We start from the raw sequence: 20,838 nt of genomic DNA, 5'->3' as shown, positions 1-20,838 counted from the left end.
TCTCTCTGTGTGTGTGCATCCTAGTATTCAATGGCATGCATTTTGTCTTTGTGTTTTTGTTTGCAAGATAACTTTACACTGGGGATTCCAGTGGTAAAGTCTTGGTATGTGGGGAGAATTCTTAACTAAGTGCATTTTGTGTGTATATATCATTCCAGTTTTGCTGCTGAAGTGAGTACAGCACATTTTAAAGCAAGGGTTTGTGGTCCTGGCTTCTTTTTCTGCACAGCGCCATCTTCAGCATGATCTATCGCTTCAGCTCCTCATTCAGATGATGCATTACTCAAATACATCATCAGCTTGAGTAGTCTTTCCAGTGATTTATATGCCTAGTAAATCATTAGTGAAGCAGGCTGATGATGCATTATTCAAGGATGGTGCCATAGGAGGTTCTAGATGAAGATTCAACAGGATTAAAAGACAAAGAGGCACAGCAGTGAAATTGCCCCTCCTGAAGCCTTAAAATTCTAAGAGCAAGCAAAGTCTTAGTGTTCAGTGTTGTGCAATGCACTATGTTCAGCCTATTTACTTTTGCAAATCCTAGTATCTGTGTGTGGAATGGATTATGGAGGTTGGTCATGGCAGGAAAGGTCTTATCTTCCTATCTATGACAAAAATAGAAGAGGGTCTATGAGCCATGGTGGATACTTCCTGAATTGTGCCTAAAAAGATTTACAGGTGTGAATCTGATAAGGCATTTCCTCCATGTTACCCAGGAATATGCCTAGCAGCAGGAGAAAATACATGTTTGCTAATCCACATCTGTAGTGGCAGGAAATGGGAAGAACATTTTGGCTCAGAGGAGGCATCCATCTGATCTCCATTCTTTCAAACCATAATCTTAGCAGATCCACAGGACTCTTTCCACCTCCAAAAGGATTGGGGCAGGGGGAATAGGCGAAAGTAGGCTGAGGGACCACATGTCTTTTTTTAAAAAAAAGATATTTATTGAAGTTTCTCATAATAAAACATAATAAAACAAATATCGCAATCAAAAAAAGAAGAAGAAAAAACGAAAAAACAGAGAAAAGGACAGTAAAAAAATAACACAACATTAACAGCAAAAAACAAAGAAAAAATTATTACTTACTTACTTACTATCTTTATAACCCTCTTTCCTGACTTCCTCACATCTCCCTTTTCTGTGTTCCCCTTTACACAATCAATCTCAGCAGTTTCCTCCCCTCTTTCCAATCTTGTATCCTATTGTACATTTCAACCTATTATGCCTTTGGTTTCTTTTCCTTTCCTATTAAGCCATTTATTACATATTCTTTATCACATAATCCCTTATATCATTTGTTTAATCCCTACATTATAATACTCTGGTTTTACCCCTTTTTCCCCAAATCATTTTTACATATTTCTTTTTACCAAATCACTAATGCCATGTTATCTTTAAATCTGACATCATTTTAACATTCAAACATTTTACAATGTTTTTGAAGGTATTCTTTAAACTTCCTCCAGTCCTCTTCCACCGATTCTTCTCCCCGTTCTCGGATTCTGCCAGTCATTTCTGCCAATTCCATGTAGTCGATCACTTGCATCTGCCATTCTTCCAAGGTGGGCAAGTCTTGTGTCTTCCAATACTTTGCGATGAGTATTCTTGCTGCAGTTGTTGCGTACATAAAGAATGTTCTATCTTTCTTTAACACCAGTTGGCCGACAATGCCCAAAAGAAAGGCCTCTGGTTTCTTAGGGAAGGTATACTTAAATACCTTTTTTAGTTCATTGTATATCATTTCCCAGAAAGCCTTAACCTTTGGGCAAGTCCACCAAAGGTGAAAGAATGTTCCCTCAGTTTCTTTACATTTCCAACATTTATTATCAGGCAGGTGATAAAATTTTGCAAGCTTGACTGGGGTCAAGTACCACCTATAGATCATTTTCATAATGTTTTCTCTTAAGGCATTACATGCCGTAAACTTCATATCGGTGGTCCACAACTTTTCCCAGTCAGCAAACAGTGTTATGACCGATGTCCTGTGCCCATTTAATCATAGCTGATTTAACTGTTTCATCCTGAGTGTTCCATTTTAGCAGCAAGTTGTACATTCTCGAAAGTATCTTAGTTTTAGGTTCTAACAATTCTGTTTCTAATTTCGACTTTTCCACCTGGAAGCCTATTTTTTTATCAAGGTTAAAGGCCTCTTTTATTTGATAGTAATGTAGCCAGTCTCGCACTTTATCTTTTAGTTTCTCACATGTCTTCTGAGCCTAATTTCCTCCACTTGATCATTTTGAAAGTCTCATGGGGGGGGCACAGATTGGACAGTGACTTACTGGACTGGATGGAGTAATAAGATGACTTCTAGAGTACTTTCTCTCAACCCACCTATTTACACAAAGCAAACTAGAAACCTCCACTCCCCTGTTAAATATGACCCACAAGGGATGAGAGAGGTAATAATCTGACCCACCATTAGATCCATGGTTGCTGCCATCTTTTCCACACATAGTGTCCCTGTAACACTGTGTGGAATTCCTTTTGCATGTCAGGATGCCTTGAAAAGCTCAGAAGCTCATCACTTCCAGCATTCATTTGAAGCCCCATTTTCAGCAACCTCTTCCCACTTTCATATTCCTCCAAGCAGCACTACCTTGTAAAATAAACAAGGGGGTCATAATTCCCAAGCAGGATTTGGTACTGGTCCACATAGTATTCAGATGAGTCCACTTTAGTATCCCAATTCAGCAAATTCTCCCCCCATCTCTAAACATAATCCTGAAGCATGGAAACGGTGACTGCTACAATGCCTTTGTTTAAAAACCAGATTCCGCTAGAAGTAGTAGATATAGGATATTATAGACTATTATTGAAGTTAACAGAGACTGCCTTTGAGCAAAGTTAACATATACAAAATTGATTGCGGGCACCTTTGTTTAATTGCAAAAAGGTTAAAGTACTAGACAGGACTTGTCAGCAGTGTAGTACCCTCAAGACTTTAACATCCATTACATAAAATTTCCTTTAAGCCATTCCATCCTGTCAATCAGATATATATGTACTTCCTGGATACATGGACTGATTGTCCTAATTAGGTTCCTCTTTTCCTGCCTAGCCTTTCAGTATCTAATTTGCATGGCAACTAAGACCACTGTCAACAGAAATGCTCTGACTGTGCTTCAGTCCCAATAAATATGTCACATCACACTGATCAAAGAAGTCCTTCTCTGCTTAGGGCTGATTGTCCTATTGTGCTCTCCCAACATACACATTGGGGAAGGTGTTCCAGAAAGTGCGAGAATTTATTGGCCCAACATGGGTGTGATTCATTGTAGTTGATCTGGTCCTCTTAGCTTCAGCTGATAAAGCATCCGTGTGGCACAGCATTATGGAAAATGCTTAAACAGAGAGGGGAGTTATGCACCTGTATGAGGAGAAGCAGTAGTTTGAGGAAACTAGCCAGGAGTAAAAAAAGTGGGGACAGCTACCAAAGCGCCTTCAACTCTCCAGGCATAAGGAAGAGGCTGCAACTGACGAAAGCATTTTGGTGCCTTCAACAAAACTTCAAGATGAGTTAAGCATGCAAGCAAGCTGAACAACAGTATGAGGAGGTGAGGAGGATATCTCTCCCCTCCCCATTCCAAGATCCCTATGTACTGTTGAAGGAAGAATATTCGGCAAATATTTTGCAAATACTCAAATTTGCTGCTTGAAAAGAAGGTGAAGGGTTTTGGTGAAACTCTGTATCCAGTTTTCAATATTGCTTAGTATAATGTTTCTATTACTGAAGAAAGCAACAGGCTTGGCTCCCACCCCTCCCATTCTTAGCGCATTGATTCCCCAATCCACTAATACAAACATAGTTTCATTCAGTAACACCTAAGTCAACATTTCTAAGAAGAGCATTTTCTAAGATACTCTCTGCCACTGTAACAATATTCTACTACATAGAGAATTGAAAAAAACAACAACCCACTCCAATTGTTGCTTGCAAACAGAGAAACTGATGACCTTTACATCACACATAATACAAGTCTGATGTATGTCCTGACATTTTAAATAGCTCAGATACTCTATTCCATTGAAAATATAAGTATTACTGAGAAAGTTTCTTCTATTGCACTTGTAGCTGCAAGCATCAGACTTAATTTTATTAAGGAGAATGAGCTGTAGTTAATGGGTACATTCATTGCTGTATCTGAAGCTTAACTGTTTTTATATTTTCTTATCATCAAATGTTATGGCCTTTGGCTAATGCAATAAATCAATTGATTTGATGACTGCAATATCATTCTGACATCCTTGGAAGAAGAAATATTGCTCAGCTTTGGAAACATTGGATAGGTTGGTGATAGCTGTGGTGCTGGATTGAAATGGCATTTAATTTTTGCTATTGTAACTTTTCCCAACAATAGATTAGTCAGACATGATATATGAATCTACTCTACTTCACAAAGCATTACTATCGCTGAGTGGAAAATGTGGGGAAATGACTAACGGTAGCATTCTTGTCCTCAGATATAGTAGTTACTATTTATGGCACTATGAATGATAAATAATTTGTTTCTATAAATAAATTAAATGCATTGTAGTATTTTAAGGAGGTTTTCAAGTAGAAGCTTCACAAAGGCTATTTTCATGCTGGCTGTTTAGAAATGTTGCATATTCAAGTATTAACCTCCAGTCATATGACTGAAACATCATAGATTGTATTCCTCAAATCCTATGGCTATCATTTTACACCCACTAACTAGGGCAGAGATGTGGGCCTTCAGATATTATTTAACTCCAAGCTTCTATCAGCCCTACTCAATATAGTCAGGGAAAATGGGAGTTGTAGCTAATAACACGTTGAGCCTCTTGGGTAGACTGCAGGTGAACAAAGGCCTTGAGTACCTTCCTCTCAAGGTGGGGGAGTGGCCTACCTAAGCCTGGCAGGACAGTTTACTCTATGGCATTAACCCCTTCATGCATTAATTAGACTTAAGCATGTTGGCTATATGAGGCTGGGTTTTCCACAGGTTTAAATAACAGTAACCTTATTCTACTGATCCACTTCCTTGCCCTAACAATTGGAAGTAAGATACGGTATATATTTGAGTCATCATGCTATGAGTTTTCACCACATCCCTGTATTGGAATAAGTAAACAACAGCCTTTAATACCTGAAGCAGGGCAGCACTGGGTTGTGGCAGCTTCCTGACTTGGGAGTTTAGTTTCTCTTTCACCTTTTCTCCTTGCTTCTGTTGTAACAAGTAGTAGCTGATGATTAAGTCAAATGCCCAGTTTGTCTTCCCTGAGATGAGACAAAAACCTGCTTTACAACACCCTGCTCTGTATTCCCAGTGGCTTTGGGGTGAGACACGGAACTAAACCTAGACTGGGCTTTTTCATCAGTCATTTGTGGTTTAATTTAAGTCACTATATAGGCTAAATTTGCTCTCTGCTCATTAGGAGAAGAGACCTCTGTGGGTCATTCCAAATACAGAAACTGACAGCAAACACTGAAGACTCTAGAAACGAGTACAAGGAGAGGGCATAAGTTAAGGGTTCCATCTTGGTAAACCAAGTAGAAACTGCTATGATGTAATATTCACTTTTCCTTGTTTTCTTTGTTAAGTTAAGCAGGTCAGAACAATTTGGTTTTTCAATTTATAACTCAGCAGGAATCACCTGCTTTGCTGAATCTCAAGCTGAGTTGTTTTTGCTTTGTTGAAGCAGCACCTGTCAACATATCCACTTTTTTTCCAGAGGTTTGGGTAAAACTGCATGGGCAGATTTGGTTCCAGCTCTGAGTTTGGAGAGATGAATACTGGTCTATGCAATTAGTAGCCATTGTAGGATTTAAAATATATTAAAAAATTAAAAATACAGTGTTAGCCTCCACAGCCTAATCACAGAATTACGTCATCACAGAACTGTAGAGTCAGAAAGGAGCCAAAAGTTCATCTAGTCCAACCCTATGCATTGCAGAAATCACAGCTGAAGAATCCCTGACAAATGGCCATCCAACCTCTGTTTAAAAACCTCCTATAAAGGAGAACCCACCACCTTCCTAGTTGGTCTGTTCCCTGTCAAACAGCTCTTAGTGCCAGAAAGTTCTTCCTAATTAGTTAGCCAAAATCTCATTTATTGTAATTTAAATCCACTGGTTCAGGTCCTACACTCTGGGACAGCAGAAAACAAGCTTGCTCCATCTTCTAGTTAACAGCCCTTTCGTTATTTGACAATTGCTATCATCACTTCTCATTCACTGTGCCAACTTTTGTATCATCAGCAATATGTTTAGCTCCATGCCAATAAAAACTTCACCTATAGATTTCTACCTATCAGGCTGCTAGTTTTAAAGACTGTTCTTGGCCCTTTGGGATGATTTTTTTATTTTTTTAAAAAGGTGTGTGTTCTGAGGTGGGTCAGTGAATTATAGCATACTATCTAAGATGCAATTGCTGTTCCAGTCTTTCATCCCCATCTATTAAATGGGAATACACGCTTACAAGGTCATTGATGCAAGACAATTAATTAACTGGGCTTAGGAGTCCCTTTCCTTACCAGAGGCAGGCAAAAGATGGTGGTAGGGGCTTGCTGATACAGCACTATGTATTGCATGGTTGCACCCTCATGGATGCTAGCAGCTGGAGCTCAGGGTGGTAGGACTAGCCCAGGCATAGGCAAACTCGGCCCTCCAGATGTTTTGGGACTACAACTCCCATGATCCTTAGCTAACAGGACCAGTGGTCAGGGATGATGGGAACTGTAGTCCCAAAACATCTGGAGGACTGAGTTTGCCTATGCCTGGACTAGCCAATCAGTAACCATATATTTGTACAGTGTTGCCCCCTGCTCCTCCCATGACCTCTCATCTAAGGCCAATAATTTATACTAGACAACCACTTCATCAGCAACAGTTGCCAAAAACGTAACTGAAATTAACATGTAGTCAGGAAATATTACTACTACTGGTAGTATTAGAAGGGTATAGGGTAGGGAGTGCTCCAAAGGCAGCTGAGGCTGCCATGTAGCTGAGGTTAAGCAGGCCTTTGCCTGGTCAGTGTCTGGATGAGTGACTATATAGAAACTATAAGTTTACTCCCATGGGTTCCATGAAGGAAGATAGGCAGGGTATTAATGGAAGAAGGCAAAAATAGCAATATAAGTCCACCAGGAATGGAGAACCCATGATTCAATAGAAGTTGTTGAACTCCAGCCTTGCATCATTCCAAGCCAGGACAATGGAAACGGATGTCCATCTGAAGGGCCCCACTGGTATTGTACCATCATGGTGCTGCAGAGTCTACAGATTAAAGCAGGAGTGGTGAACTTCTGGCCCATGGGCTAATCTTGGCATGCCGGGGGTCCAATCTAGCCCCAAATGCTGTTTCTCCCAACCATGACCACATGTCATTCAGCTGACATCAACTGATGGAGGGGTTCAGTCCTGCTGGGCGCTGCTTTGCCCGTGCACATCCTGCAGGGAACATGCTGGCAAAGCTAACATGTTCTCCTCTACCCCCATGGGTCAACTTTGACAGGTGGGCAGGACTGTCTTGTCAGATGATTGACAGGTGGGTGACTCCTGTGTCAAAATTAGCCTCTGCGGAGTGTGGGAGGAGCACAAAGACCTGAGTCTCTAGGCCCCAAAAATGTTGCTTTGGAGCAATAAGACAAAGATATTCCCCCTTTCATACGTTCATTTTCTTTCCCCCACTTTTTAAAAACAATATGCCCATATTTATGTGATTATTCGAATTAAGAATGTGTATCAACAGATGCATGTTTTGGCTTGTTCTGATAAATTTGTATGGAAAGCAAGAAACCAGTATTCAGAAATGAAACAGTAAACCTATACTAATTAATTGCACTTACAAATCCCACAACTACAATTAAGCAGCATAATCTGACAGTCAATGTGTGCTGAAAAGGTTCCATCTATGTGCCTAATTGATCAAAAACTCATTGGGTGGCCCACTGCCCAGGTGTTTCTAGTCCAGAAATTAATCTCCTTAAACACTGTTTCTACACTGTCTTTCTCCTCAACATCCCATCCTGCTGCGAAAACATATTTATTGTATGCACAATAAACTCCTCCTACCTTCAAATTAAAAAACATATACAGTGGTGCCTCGCAAGACGAAATTAATTCGTTCCGCAAGTTCTTTCGTCTTGCGAGTTTTTCGTCTTGCGAAGCACGGTTTCCCATAGGAATGCATTGAAAATCAATCAATGCGTTCCTATGGAAACCGCCTTCAGACCAGGTCCGGGGACAGTCTGTCCCCCGACCTCTTCTGAAGGCTGGGGGGCGGACAAGGGCTTTTCTTCCCACCCCCAGCATTTTTAAAAAAACCCGGGACAGCAGAGGACTTCTCCGCTGTCCCGAGGTTTTTTAAAATGCTGGCGGGCGGCAGCGCTGCCGCCCGCCAGCATTTTAAGATTGCCCCGGACTGCCGCCGCTGTCCCGGGGTTTTTTAGAATGCTGGCGGGCGGCAGCGAAGCCTTCGCTGCCGCCCGCCAGCATTTTAAGATCACCCCGGGACAGCGGAAGACTCCTTTCTTCTAGCGGGTTTTTCGTCTTGCGAGGCGTTCGTCTTGCAGGGCACCACTGTATTAAAAAACCACAAACATACATATATATATATATATTCCAGGGCTTTCCCTTCTCTGGTGATGGGACGCATATTGACATTTTTCTCTCTCTTCCCCAATTTGAATGGGTTTTAAAGGGGCTAGACAAATTCAGGGAGGAGGAATCAACCAACTGCTAATAGCCATGGTGGCTGCGTACTACCTCCAGTATCAGAGGTGATATTCCTCCAAATGCCAGTTGCTAGGGAACGTGAGTGAGGAGAGTGGTTTTGCACTCATCTCCTGCTTGCAAGCTTCTCATAAATATCTGCATTGCCACTGTGAAAAGAGGAGGGTGGCCTAATGACCCTTTGGAATGATCCTTCTGTTCTCCTTTTCTTCAACCCAAAATATTTTAATCAGTGTGTGCTAACTGAAGATCCTGCGGACTTGGGATGAACGTGTAATGGGACTCATTGGGAACCAGAACTTCTCACCTTAGCTCTGTCCGCACAACAAGAATATAGTGAGCACAGGAAGGGGACAGAGAGCAAGAACAGGTGGTTGAGCTATAGACACAAAGCAATATTCCCCAAATAGGTGGAAGAAGTCAATTTTTAAAAAAAGTAGGAGAGAAACAAACTAAGGTGGTCATGGGTAACATTTCAGTTATCAGTAGTGATGGCAAGGCCTAGACAGATGGATGGATCTGTGATAGCAGGAATTGTTAAAGTGTGTTACTTATCATAAAGAGAAAATACTACTGAAGAAAAAAAATTGCAAATAATAACAATGTACGACTTATATGTTATATACATATCAACATTCCCATTGATGAAAGGAAACGCGTGCTTTCCATGCTGCTTTTAAGTAAAGACTGTGGATAGCTCAGTTGGCAGAGCATGGGAAACTTAATCTCAGTCATGGGTTTGAGCCCCATTTGGCCAGAAGATTCATGCATTACAGGGATTGGACTGGGTAAACTTTGTAGCACCTTTCAACTATACAAATCTAAAGGTAAGTATCTCATTCTCTCCCCATTAATGTGAGTGGGTTGTGGCTAATCCTCTAAGGATTCAGGAAGACACAAGACCTACCCACTTTGGAAGAATGGCAGATGCAAGTAATGGACTATATGGAAATGGCGGAAATGACTGGCAGAATCCGAGACCAGGGAGAAGAGTTGGTGGAAGAAGATTGGAGGAAATTTAAAATTTATTTACAGAAACATTGCAAAATTTTTGAATGTTGATGACATTGAAATGAACTGAAGGGGTTCTAGTAACAAGGTAAAAAATAAGATTGGATTGATAACAGATAAATTAATTGGATATGAATTTGCTGAACAAACTCTTAAAAGGGATACAAAAAAGGGAGACGTGAGGAAGTCAGGAAAATAAGTGAATCAAAGATGAGAAATTAAAAAGAGGGATTTTTGTTTTTTTTCCCCTTGTTTTTTCTTTGTGCTTTTTGCTCTTTTGCTTTTTACTTATGTTAAATGTTTGTACTTTTTGTATTTTGTAACTTTGTATTTTGTGCTTTTATGTTTTTCTTGTGCTTTTTCTCTTTTCTGTCTGTTGTTATTCTTAAAACTTAATAAAATATTATTTTTTTAAAAAAACATCCTCTAAGGATTCAGCTACATTGACAAAGAAAAAGCGCATTATATGCATTGTATATACATTATAACACGGTGGCACCAGATGTGGAGTCCTGTTTTTGCCAACCAGATTTCTCATACAAAGTTCACAATGCATTTAACTGAAACGTTTCTTTGATGTGTCTAGATCCAGCCTAAGCCCTGCTAGACCAGAGAAAAGGTCTGTCTAGTCCAGCATTTTGTTCTCATAGTGGGTAGTCAGATGCCCACAGAAAGCCTACAAGCAAGGACCTGAGTGCTATAGCACTCTCCTGGCTGTGATCCTCAGCAATTGGTACTCAGAGGCGCATCACTCTAATGCTAAAGTCTGTTGGGGTGGGGGGTGATATAACCATCAAGATTAGTAGCTGCTGATAGCCTTATTTATTCAATACATAGACATCCAGCTTATCCTCCAAGGACCTCAAGGTGGCACACATGGTTGTACCCCTCATCATTTTACCCTCCCATTTCACCCTGTGAGGTTAGAGAGGCTGAGAAAGAGAGTGACTGGCTCAAGGTCACCCAAAGAGCTTCATAGTTGAATGAGAATTTGAACCCTGGTCTCCCTAGTCCAAGTCCAACATGAGCCACTTCACCACACTGGCTGCCTCCATGAATCCTATTATCTAAGCTTCATTTAAAGGTAAAGGTAAAGGGCCCCTGACCATTAGGTCCAGTCGTGGACGATTCTGGAGTTGCGGTGCTCATCTCGCTTTATTGGCCGAGGGAGCCGGCGTACAGCATCCGGGTCATGTGGCCAGCATGATTAAGCTGCTTCTGGCGAACCAGAGCAGCGCATGGAAGTACCGTTTACCTTCCCACCGGAGTGGTACCTATTTATCTACTTGCACTTTGACGTGCTTTCAAACTGCTAGGTTGGCAGGAGCAGGGACCGAGCAACAGGAGCTCACCCCGTTGCAGGGATTCAAACCGCCAACCTTCTGATCAGCAAGCATAGCCGTCAACCGTCCCTTATTTGGCCGCAAAGCCCTTTATCCCAGCGCTGTGTCCCGCTGCTGTCCCTTATTGATGATGTCCCTTAAATTTCCTAGGTTTCAAAGGAGGCAGCTCCTTTCCCTCCCTCCCATCGTGGGGATTTGACCTTCTGATCGGCAAGCCCTAGGCTCAGTGGTTTAGACCACAGCGCCGAAGCCTTCCAATTTGGTGTCCACCACTACATCGTGTGATAGCAATGTATGCTCTAGAATAGCTTATAGATGCTTGGATGCTTCCAATCTTGCCTCTTTGGAAAACCATTGGTGAACGATAAATATTAATCTCTGCCCTAATCATAACAGAATGAAAGCTATCCAATACATTCCATAAGGATTCAAACTTCTCGTTTTCAGGTTCATAGAACGGAAACTTATGAGGCTTCTGGCAGGCTTTTTCAAGGATACACAGCCATTTCCTACTTATTATTGATTTCATATACAGTCAAGCTTCTTAAGTGGCTGCCATTTAAGGAAACAAATAAATAAAATGAGTAATAACTTCATCAGGTATTATTATCTTATTTTTTCCCTGAATAGTTATAACAGCCATCGCTACAGAAGAAACTGCTTCAGTGACTCTGTAAACATCTAACATTTCTAATCTCTCACAGCAGGCAAAGAAGCACTTGCTGAAATCATGGCTTTAATTATTGAAATACATGCTCCTATACTTATTATAATCATCTGCATTCAATTGTATCTCATGGGGTGATTTTTTTAAAGCCCCAATTTACAAAAAAAGGAGAGAGAGGCTAAGCCCATTCCCATTTTATAATGGCAAATCTCTTCATTAAATATTGTATTAATTAAATTCAATACATTTACTAGGTTTTCACACCAAGCTACCTCAGTAAACTTTACCTTAAGCTTTTACATACTCCCCTTTTCTGGGCTCAAGTGTTTTGGTCTTATTTCAAGGCAGAAACAGAAAAAAGAAAACATAGAAAGGCATGGAAGGCTTGTTGCCTCCACACTCATAAAGATTTGAGAATCAATGAACTGGTAGTAAATGTAACACTGATTCAATATAACAAATAGAAAATATGCAACCTGATTAGCCAAATTCCAGAAGTAAGGGATAGGTGGTGTTCTGTAGACATTTGGTCTAGGGACGCACCTCTCCAGTCTCCAGGGCGTGTTTACAGCCACAGTCTGACTCCATAGGAAAGGATTTGAAGCAAATTATGGTATTCCCTCTTGGCTTATGAACCTAATATGGTTTGTGAACCTAATATGTTCACCACAGTCCCGCTGCCTGGAATTCACCGTGTACATGTCAGGCATAAAACATACCCTCCAACATTTCTCTGATGAAAATAGGGACGTCCTATTCCATAATAATCATGATAATTTGCCACAGCTACTCTGGGTGACTTCCAACATATATAAAAAATAAGAAAATATTAAACATTTAAAAAAACTTCCCTATCCAGGGCTGCCTTCTACCCAGAGGTCTCAGGGTGGTTCACAGAAATGATCAACATAAAAAACACAGTATATATAATCAGAAGAAAAATAACAACCCAGTAACACCCCCTTCCCAAAAGAGCCACATTTTAAAAGGCTGTGGGATGTCAATCAGATCAGCCAGAGGCCTGGTTAAAAAGGAACGTTTTTGCCTGGTTCCTAAAGGTGTGTAATGAATAAAGGGACATTCTGGGATCAAATCAGAAACTGGGACAGCTTCCATAAAACCGGGACTGTCTGTGGAAAATAGGGACACATGGAGGGTCTTCATAAAGGACAAAGGCCTGAGCTGTGGCTAGCATCGTGTGTATCTGGCTTTGAACACCAGGAGTGAGAGCACACTGGAGCCAAAGGAAAGGGGAGTATGTATGCAGACCGATTCATACTCGGGTTTATTTTTCATGTCCCAATGCAACTATAAGGCACATTTTGTGCAATTTAGTAATGAAAAGAAAAAGCAATAGGGATCTTTTGACTTTACCACTATCCCCAAAGTTATGATAATTGATCCAAAGACAAACCAGAATGGGGGGACCTATTTAGGAAAGCTTGTACCATACCACGCTACATGTCGCAAGAACGTGGAACACACCGTATAATTGCTCAGAAGTTAATTAGAGCATCGGAATAGTTTCATGCAACAAAGGAAAAGCCAAATTTTAACAGATCAGTGACCTACTATAGTAACAAGGCCCTCTAGAGAAGGCATTGTTTGGGATTACAGACTAGGTTGGCAAGTCAGGCACTTTTGGCTTTATCACCGACCTGTTCCTTGCCAGACTGATCCAAAATCCTTGTTAATGGCTTTTTCTGTAGGGTCTATCTGCTTCTGGGATTTGCAGGGAAACATCACTTGTCTCATCCACAAGCCAGTTAAGCTAAAGTACTTGAATATAAGCTAGTTCAGACACTTTGGAATAAATGGGGGTTGATCATTCTACAATCCAGGTAGTTTGGATTAACCAAACTATGGAGCAGAATGACCAGGAAGTAAAGACGGAAATAGCTTATACCCAGAACAAAATTAGTTGGTCTCTAAGGTGCTACTGGACACCACCACCACCACCATCATCATCATCATCATTATTATGACTGCATCAGACCTCCACGGCTACCTACCTGAACCAGGAAGCAAAGTGATCAGTCAGAGAAGGAAGTGTGTGTGCCTGCCTGCCTATCTCAGATAGTTTCTAAAAATGCCATTTGAAGACTACATTCCATCATGCTAAACACCATGGTGGTTTTCATGACTACTGTCTTTTTAAATTTAAAGTTCCAGTGAAAGAAACTCTGCTCAATGGATGCTCATTCTGGAGGGGGGGGATTTTATTGCCAATGTCTCCTTTCCTTTACAAGTATCTGTGCCCCCTAGAAGTTGGTGCTTCAGACTGGAGGGATCTGCTAAAATTGTTTCTCTTCTTCCTGCCATGGAAGCTGCCACACAATTCACTGCTCTTTTTGTAAATAAAAAAATTGTCCAGTAGCAACTTAAAGACCAACTAAGTTTGTTCTGGGTATAAGCTTTTGTTCTTCAGATACACTGAAACAAAGTCACCAGACATTTATATATAGTGGGAGGGTGGGGTGGGGTTTTTCTTTTTGTGAATAAAGAGCCTAGATACAATAATAGATGTTCTGCATCTTCCTTGCCTTAGATGTTGAATCAACACAGAACAGCTATGTTATTGTTAAATAATAAGGGTATAGTTTTTTGCCATGCTTTTGCTTATTTAGGCCTTACAATACCTTGGAGGTGCAACGATTCATTTCCTCTACTCAATTTAATTGGGGTCTAATTGAGTGCAATGCCATTTGAAGAAAAATCACAAATTAAAAACAAACGAAAAGCCACAACGGAAGCAAGGTTGAAAGACCTACCCTTTTATTGTAGAAAAATACTTGCTATCTGGAGTACTACAGGTTTTAAAGGGGTGTGTGCAGGGGGGAGTCGTACAAATTTTACACCTGAAAGGAGGGTTAGAGAAAAGTTGCAATAAGATACACCATTGTGCTCAAGCATCAGGGGTCTGGATTGTGAATTCACAGGCCTGTTGTGCTTTAGTGGGCAATTGACAATATGTAGTTATTGGTTCAGTATAGATGTACCTATCCATCTATATGAAAAGGACCGTAACATATACAAACATCCAAGGACAATTTTAAACAGAATAAAGCAATCTCTTTTGTAAAGACATAAATGTGGTTTGAGGCATATGAATATGGGGTACCAAAATATTTTATTAAAGTATTTGGAAAGCAGGGTATTTTGTGTTTTGCAGTTTATACCATTTCCATCCACAGACCTTTTAAAAGAGTAACATTCCCTAAAGCCTTAGTCAAGAGGTTTAGTGAATTGCGGCCTTCATAATTTGCTGAGGTTATCATATTTGGTGGATGACATTTTATAATGTGCTGATGAAACCAGGCATGATATGTTATATTGATAGTGCATGAAACTCGAGAACTGTTATATGAAATGGTTTACTAAAAATAAATCCACGAACAGGCTCTTTTTAAAATAAAATAAAATTAATATGGCTTTTTGTTCCTGTAGATCATTCATGCATGCTTATAACTGTGAAAGCAAACACAATCCCATGAACTAGGAGCTAAGTGGCATTTCTTCTCACCCTCATGCCTCATCATGTTAAGCACTTTATGTTCAAAATGCATATTCAAGTCTTTTTCTGGAGCTCATTAATCTGTATCTATCCCTCTGGAGGACAAGGGTTCCAACATTACTTCCTTTTTAAAGCCTTGTAAGATGTATATTGACGCGGGTGGCACTGTGGGTAAAATCTCAGCACCTAGGACTTGCCGATCATATGGTTGGCAGTTCGAATCCACGCGGCGGGGTGAGCTCCCGTCTTTCGGTCCCAGCTCCTGCCCACCTAGCAGTTCGAAAGCACCCTTAAGTGCAAGTAGATAAATAGGTACCGCTTTACAGCGGGAAGGTAAACAGCGTTTCCGTGTGCTGCTCTGGTGCCGGTTCGCCAGAGCAGCTTCGTCACGCTGGCCACGTGACCCGGAAGTGTCTCCGGACAGCGCTGGCTCCCGGCCTCTAGAGTGAGATGAGCGCATCTTTACCTTTACCTTTAAGATGTATATTTATAATAAAAAAATGAAGAAAAAATGGCTGACTAGTAAAGTTACTTCTTTGAGAAGTTCATTAACCAATGTATTTCCTTTTCTATAGTAGTTGACTTCTGCTATATATTTTGGAAAGCTGTCTGTTTGCTTTGCATTTGGATAACTTTTAAGATATTGTAACCAAATTTTGCATGATGGTTTCTGACACCATGAAGCAGGTTTTCATACATGTTTGGATTCCATTGGATGCCATTTTGAATCAAGGTGGCGGACTGAACCTTTCAAAACCATTGATTTCAAAACTGCACTGATTTTTTGCGTTTCTTAATTTTCCTGAACAATGCCAGGCATGAGGCTCCTAGCTGTTTACATTTGGCTTTCTCCTTGATTCTATATAACAGGGACAGCCAACTTCCAAGAGACTGTGATCTACTCACACAATTAAAAACTGGCAGTGATCTACCCCTTTTTGGGGGGGGGGTTCAGGTTGAGCTTTTTTACAGAGGGAAATCCCGTTTTGGGGGGGTCAGGGGAAATAAATAAATGAAAAAGTAGCTCACAAAGAGATCGCTTTTGAAATAGAATAGTCAACCTCGCAGTGAGAGCTCCTTCTTCTGTTCTAACAATCTAGAGGGCGGGGTGAGGGGCCAGCGCCAGATGGAGGAGCCAGAGGTTGACTGTGATCTAACAAAACCTCCTGGGGATCAGCTACTAGATCGCGATCAACCTGTTGGACATCCCTGCTATATAACAAAGAGTGCTAAGGAGCCTTAGAGGTTTACCGGTTGTTGTTGTTTTAAAAAAGGATACTGTAGAACCAGCTTAAAGACTGGCAATGGTGGCTGGTGTGTGGGGACAGAACCATGGAGCTACCCTCCATACACTGACATCATTGCAACTCACCTTGATGGGGCTGGGATAGAGCAGTGGCAAGGGCTGAGTTGTGGAGACACACTGACAGGAGCGCCAGCTTTGCTTCACCAGTATATTTACACACCTCAGACTTTGCCATCACTCCGCCCTGGCCCAACCCCATTTTTATCAGCTGAAGTGACACCAGGCCATAGCAAACCTCACTCATCCTCTCCCTCCATGAGGAAGTGTGGAGAGACGTCCACCTCAAAAGGGATAGGGGCAATTCACTTACATTGTAGGTATGGTAGGTATGGTAACAGCACTCCCCTTACAGACAACATGGCTTGAATGTCTTTTGAGCGGGACTGTGGCAGAGGGACTGACGAGAGGGACTTTTCAATTGGTGAGAAAATCCATAATCCCTGCAAAGTGGAGATGTATGCTAACAGATTGTTGCGCTCGCAGCACAGAGCTAAAACTTCGCAGTAACTTAAATTGTGGATGGTAACAGACTGTGATTGGTTGTCATTTAGGACTATTATCATGTCTGGCATTGGTGAAGCTCTGGAAACACTGATCTTGTAATCAAGGTGACGATAGATACTTAACAAGCTAGAAAGATCCCATCACATTGTCCAGGAAGCATCCCCATCTTCACAAAGAAGAGCCTTCTAAATTGTTATACCCCATATTTCAGCTATCCAAACAATTAATTTTCTTTTTCTATTTACAACCTTTTATTGTTTTTATTATCAGTCTCATTTTGGCACTCGAATGTCTTCAAAAAGACCTGCACAGCAAAATATAACAAGGCATTAACAATAGATAAAATCTGCAATGCACAGAAACGAAGATGCTTGTCCCACAATATATTTAGAAGGAACCCGGCCCACTTAACTGATGAGCACAACAAAGGCTGCTAAAATATCTAACTACCTAGGTGAAGCTGGCCTATTAAATTCCTTTCTGAATCTGCCTGAGTGCTCACCCACAAATTTAATTAAGTTACAAATGTTCTAAAAAAAGAAGTGCAGAAAGAAAAGAAGCCAGGTAAGCTTGGCTAAGAGTTTTTTCAATTAACCCTCTGTGCCTGAGATAGAAAGGATATGGGAGGTTAATTGTCACATTTATATTTAACAATAAAGGGTTTTCTCTCCACCTCCGCCTCTTCCTCTGTATCTGTTTGCCAGATCAATATTTAGAAAGCAGCATTTTGAACATGATGGGATCAGAAGTGCCATGCAGGTTTACTTTGTGCAAATTCTAGCTCCGGTCTGCATCCATTGATTAATTAATGTTTAACCAAGGCTGAGTTACAGTGGCACCCTCACACGAGTCAACATGACAGTTGCATCGCTACCAAATGAATTCATTATGGCTGCTGAATGAATAACTAATGAATTTGCACTGCAATTGAGGAGCACTTACACTAAGATGTGGCCTGCAGGGAAATACCCAGGTAAAACACTCATGCTGTCTTATCCAGAATTGTAATCATATGTAAAACAAAAACAAAAAACAATCAGTGTTGGCTAATAGGCAAGCTCCATTGTACTTGTTCCCTTGGAGTCAGAACCAAGCACAAGGGGAGTCCACTGGAGTCCTTTGAAAAGTAAACAACAAAGTGTGGTCTGTTTCCATTTTTATTCTAAAAGCTAAGCTGCTGAGTGCCTATGTCAAGTATGGGAAACCTTCAACTCTCTGGAAATTGCTGAACTAGAACTCCCATCAGTCCCAGCAGGCATGGTCAATGTTTCAGGGTGATGAAATGTGCAGTTCAGCAGCATTTGGAGGGGAACAGGTTCCCCAGCCCTGCACGTATTTGAGGTCACCATTGGCTGAACAAAGTAGATCATCTCTACACGGAGGCACTAGGCTGGATTTAGTCATACACAAATGGCACTGTGCAATAAAATCACTTAAAGATTTTTAAAATATTAACCATGTTATAACACTTCTAAATAAGTAATAAAATAAAATTGCTAGTGCCCCTTGCTGGAACACCACAATGCAAATAGGGGGACACATCCAGCTTAACACACATATTAAGGTCAAGATCCCAACCCACAGCATCAGTCAAGTCTTGGACTATGACTTGCATGAGGAGGAGCCAGCCAGATCCATCAGGCCAAAGAGAAGTGCTGAAAACCAACTCTCATCCCATGTTGTCGAAGTCTGTGCCAGAGCCTGTTGAATTAGGGGCCACTGATTCAGTAACCCTTTCCAGAACCCATAATATCAGAGTCTGAACCTCCTAAGGAACTGACCTCCTCTACATTAGACAACTACACTCCTATGTTGTTCCATCTAACATAATCAATGAACCTGGAGGAACTTGTCAGAAAGCAGGAGTACTAGGCTCTAAGCCCTTTAAACCTTCATCTTATGACTTCAGAAGGCTTCTGCAGTTTGCTGAGATAACAGACCCCTTTGTGGGACAGTACTGCAGCCAGCACCTCTGGTAGTGTACTGGCGCTGTGGTCTAAAACCACTGAACCTCTTGGGCTTGCTGATTGGAAGGTTGGCAGTTCAAATCTGCACGATGGAGTAAGCTCCTGTCGTTCTGTCCCAGCTTCTGCCAACATAGCAGTTTGAAGACACACCAGTGCAAGTAGATAAATAGGTACTGCTGCGACGGGAAGGAATGGCGTTTCCATGTGGACAAACGCCAGCTCCCTCGGCCTGAAGTGAGATGAGGGCTGCACCCCATAGTCACCTTTGACTGGACTTAACTGTCCAGGGGTCCTTTACCTTTGGCCCCTGCTTTGTCTTATTTTACCTGACCTGTTTAGGACTAACCAGTAAGCAGGGGCATACAAAGGGGTGTGTGGTCTGCCCCAGGTGCCACCCTGACAGGGGTGACAAAATGGTGGGTGAAACTCGTCACTGTGGGGCCTGCAGCGTGCGCAAGCCACATTTCTCAGCACCTGCAGGCTCCGTGCTGTCCGCCCGCTGCCTCCCCCCCAGCTGTAGGATGGCTGAGGCCCCGCTGTGCACCTCATCCCTATGGGTGCCGTGCCCTGTCCTGTATGGGCGCTGTGCCCCCCATGCGCCCCCCTATGGGTGCCACAGCCGCATCTCGTCCCTAGGGACGGGATGGCACAGCACAAGGGCCGGCGCCCATAGGGACAGCACAGGATGCCAAGCGCCCTGTTCCGTCCCTATGGGCACCATGCCCCACCCCTATGGGTGGTTCACCCCAAGTGCCCAAGAGGCTTCCTCCGCCGCTGCCAGTAAGTGTTTCTGCTGAAGTATACTTCCCCTGTGCCACAAGCTGAGACAGGGTAGGTCAATTCTACACTTCAAGGATGGAGCGGGGTCAAGGAGGGGAGGGGTCCAACCTTGGGAATGTAAAATCCTTCCGTCTACTCCAAGACTTTGCCAGAGAAAGACACTCACTGGGAGCTCAGGACTGTTTGTACCACAGGAGCACCCTGACAGCACGAGGATAGGGCAATTCATAAAAGGGGCATGTGTGTAAACTTGCTTCCGTACACAAATCTGTAGTCCTTTTAAGGGGATGTGTAAGGACTATGTGAATATTGTGCTTTGAGCATTTCAACTTCAATTCACAACTTATTAAGTAAGTTGTGGGGAACCTCTGTCCTACAGGCCAGATCTAGCCTTGAATACAATCCTATCTGGCTCACTGAGGCCCAAGCCAGTGCCCCTTCCCAGAAGCCACTTCTCCCAGCAAAGGTGAAGGAAACCAGATGGAGCAGCTCCTTCTTTGCCAACAGCTGAGGAGTGGAGTTGACATTATGGGGAGAGTAAAGCCTGCCTCTCCCTTCAATCTTCCCCAGGCAGCTGAGCAGTGGAGCTGATGTGAGGGTTCTGTGTTCATTGAGAAAGCCATTCCCCTTTATCATAAGGGAAATGCTGGGAGCTGGCATTTCTTTCTGCTTGGATTGTGAGCTCTCTTGGATTCCATGTTCTCAGTGCACAGAGAGGAATTCCAGTGGCTTACATGTTATAGCCTGGCTTTGTGTTGCCTTCCTACTTTATTAGTTATGATTTCTACAGACCTTTTTGTTTCTTTGTTTTTAAGTCCAGGAGGTCTGGATAGAAAAGGAATACAAATTAGCAATCCCTATTCTTAAAATTCACCAACTGTCACCGTTTCAAGCATTTCCAGACTTAGCCTCAGCCTGCCGAACTCACAAAAAAGGGCACACTTACACAAACAGTAAGACTTGAACAGCATTTTGAAATAGAGCAGAAGAGATCGTCAACCTACGGATACAATTTGTCTTAAAAATGACGGCATTGAACAGGAG

This window comes from Podarcis melisellensis (genome assembly GCF_964234715.1).
Source record: "Podarcis melisellensis genome assembly, chromosome: 12".
Taxonomy (NCBI): Eukaryota; Metazoa; Chordata; class Lepidosauria; order Squamata; family Lacertidae; genus Podarcis; species Podarcis melisellensis.
The sequence above is the reverse complement of the archived record's forward strand: the minus strand, read 5'-3'. Positions refer to the sequence as shown.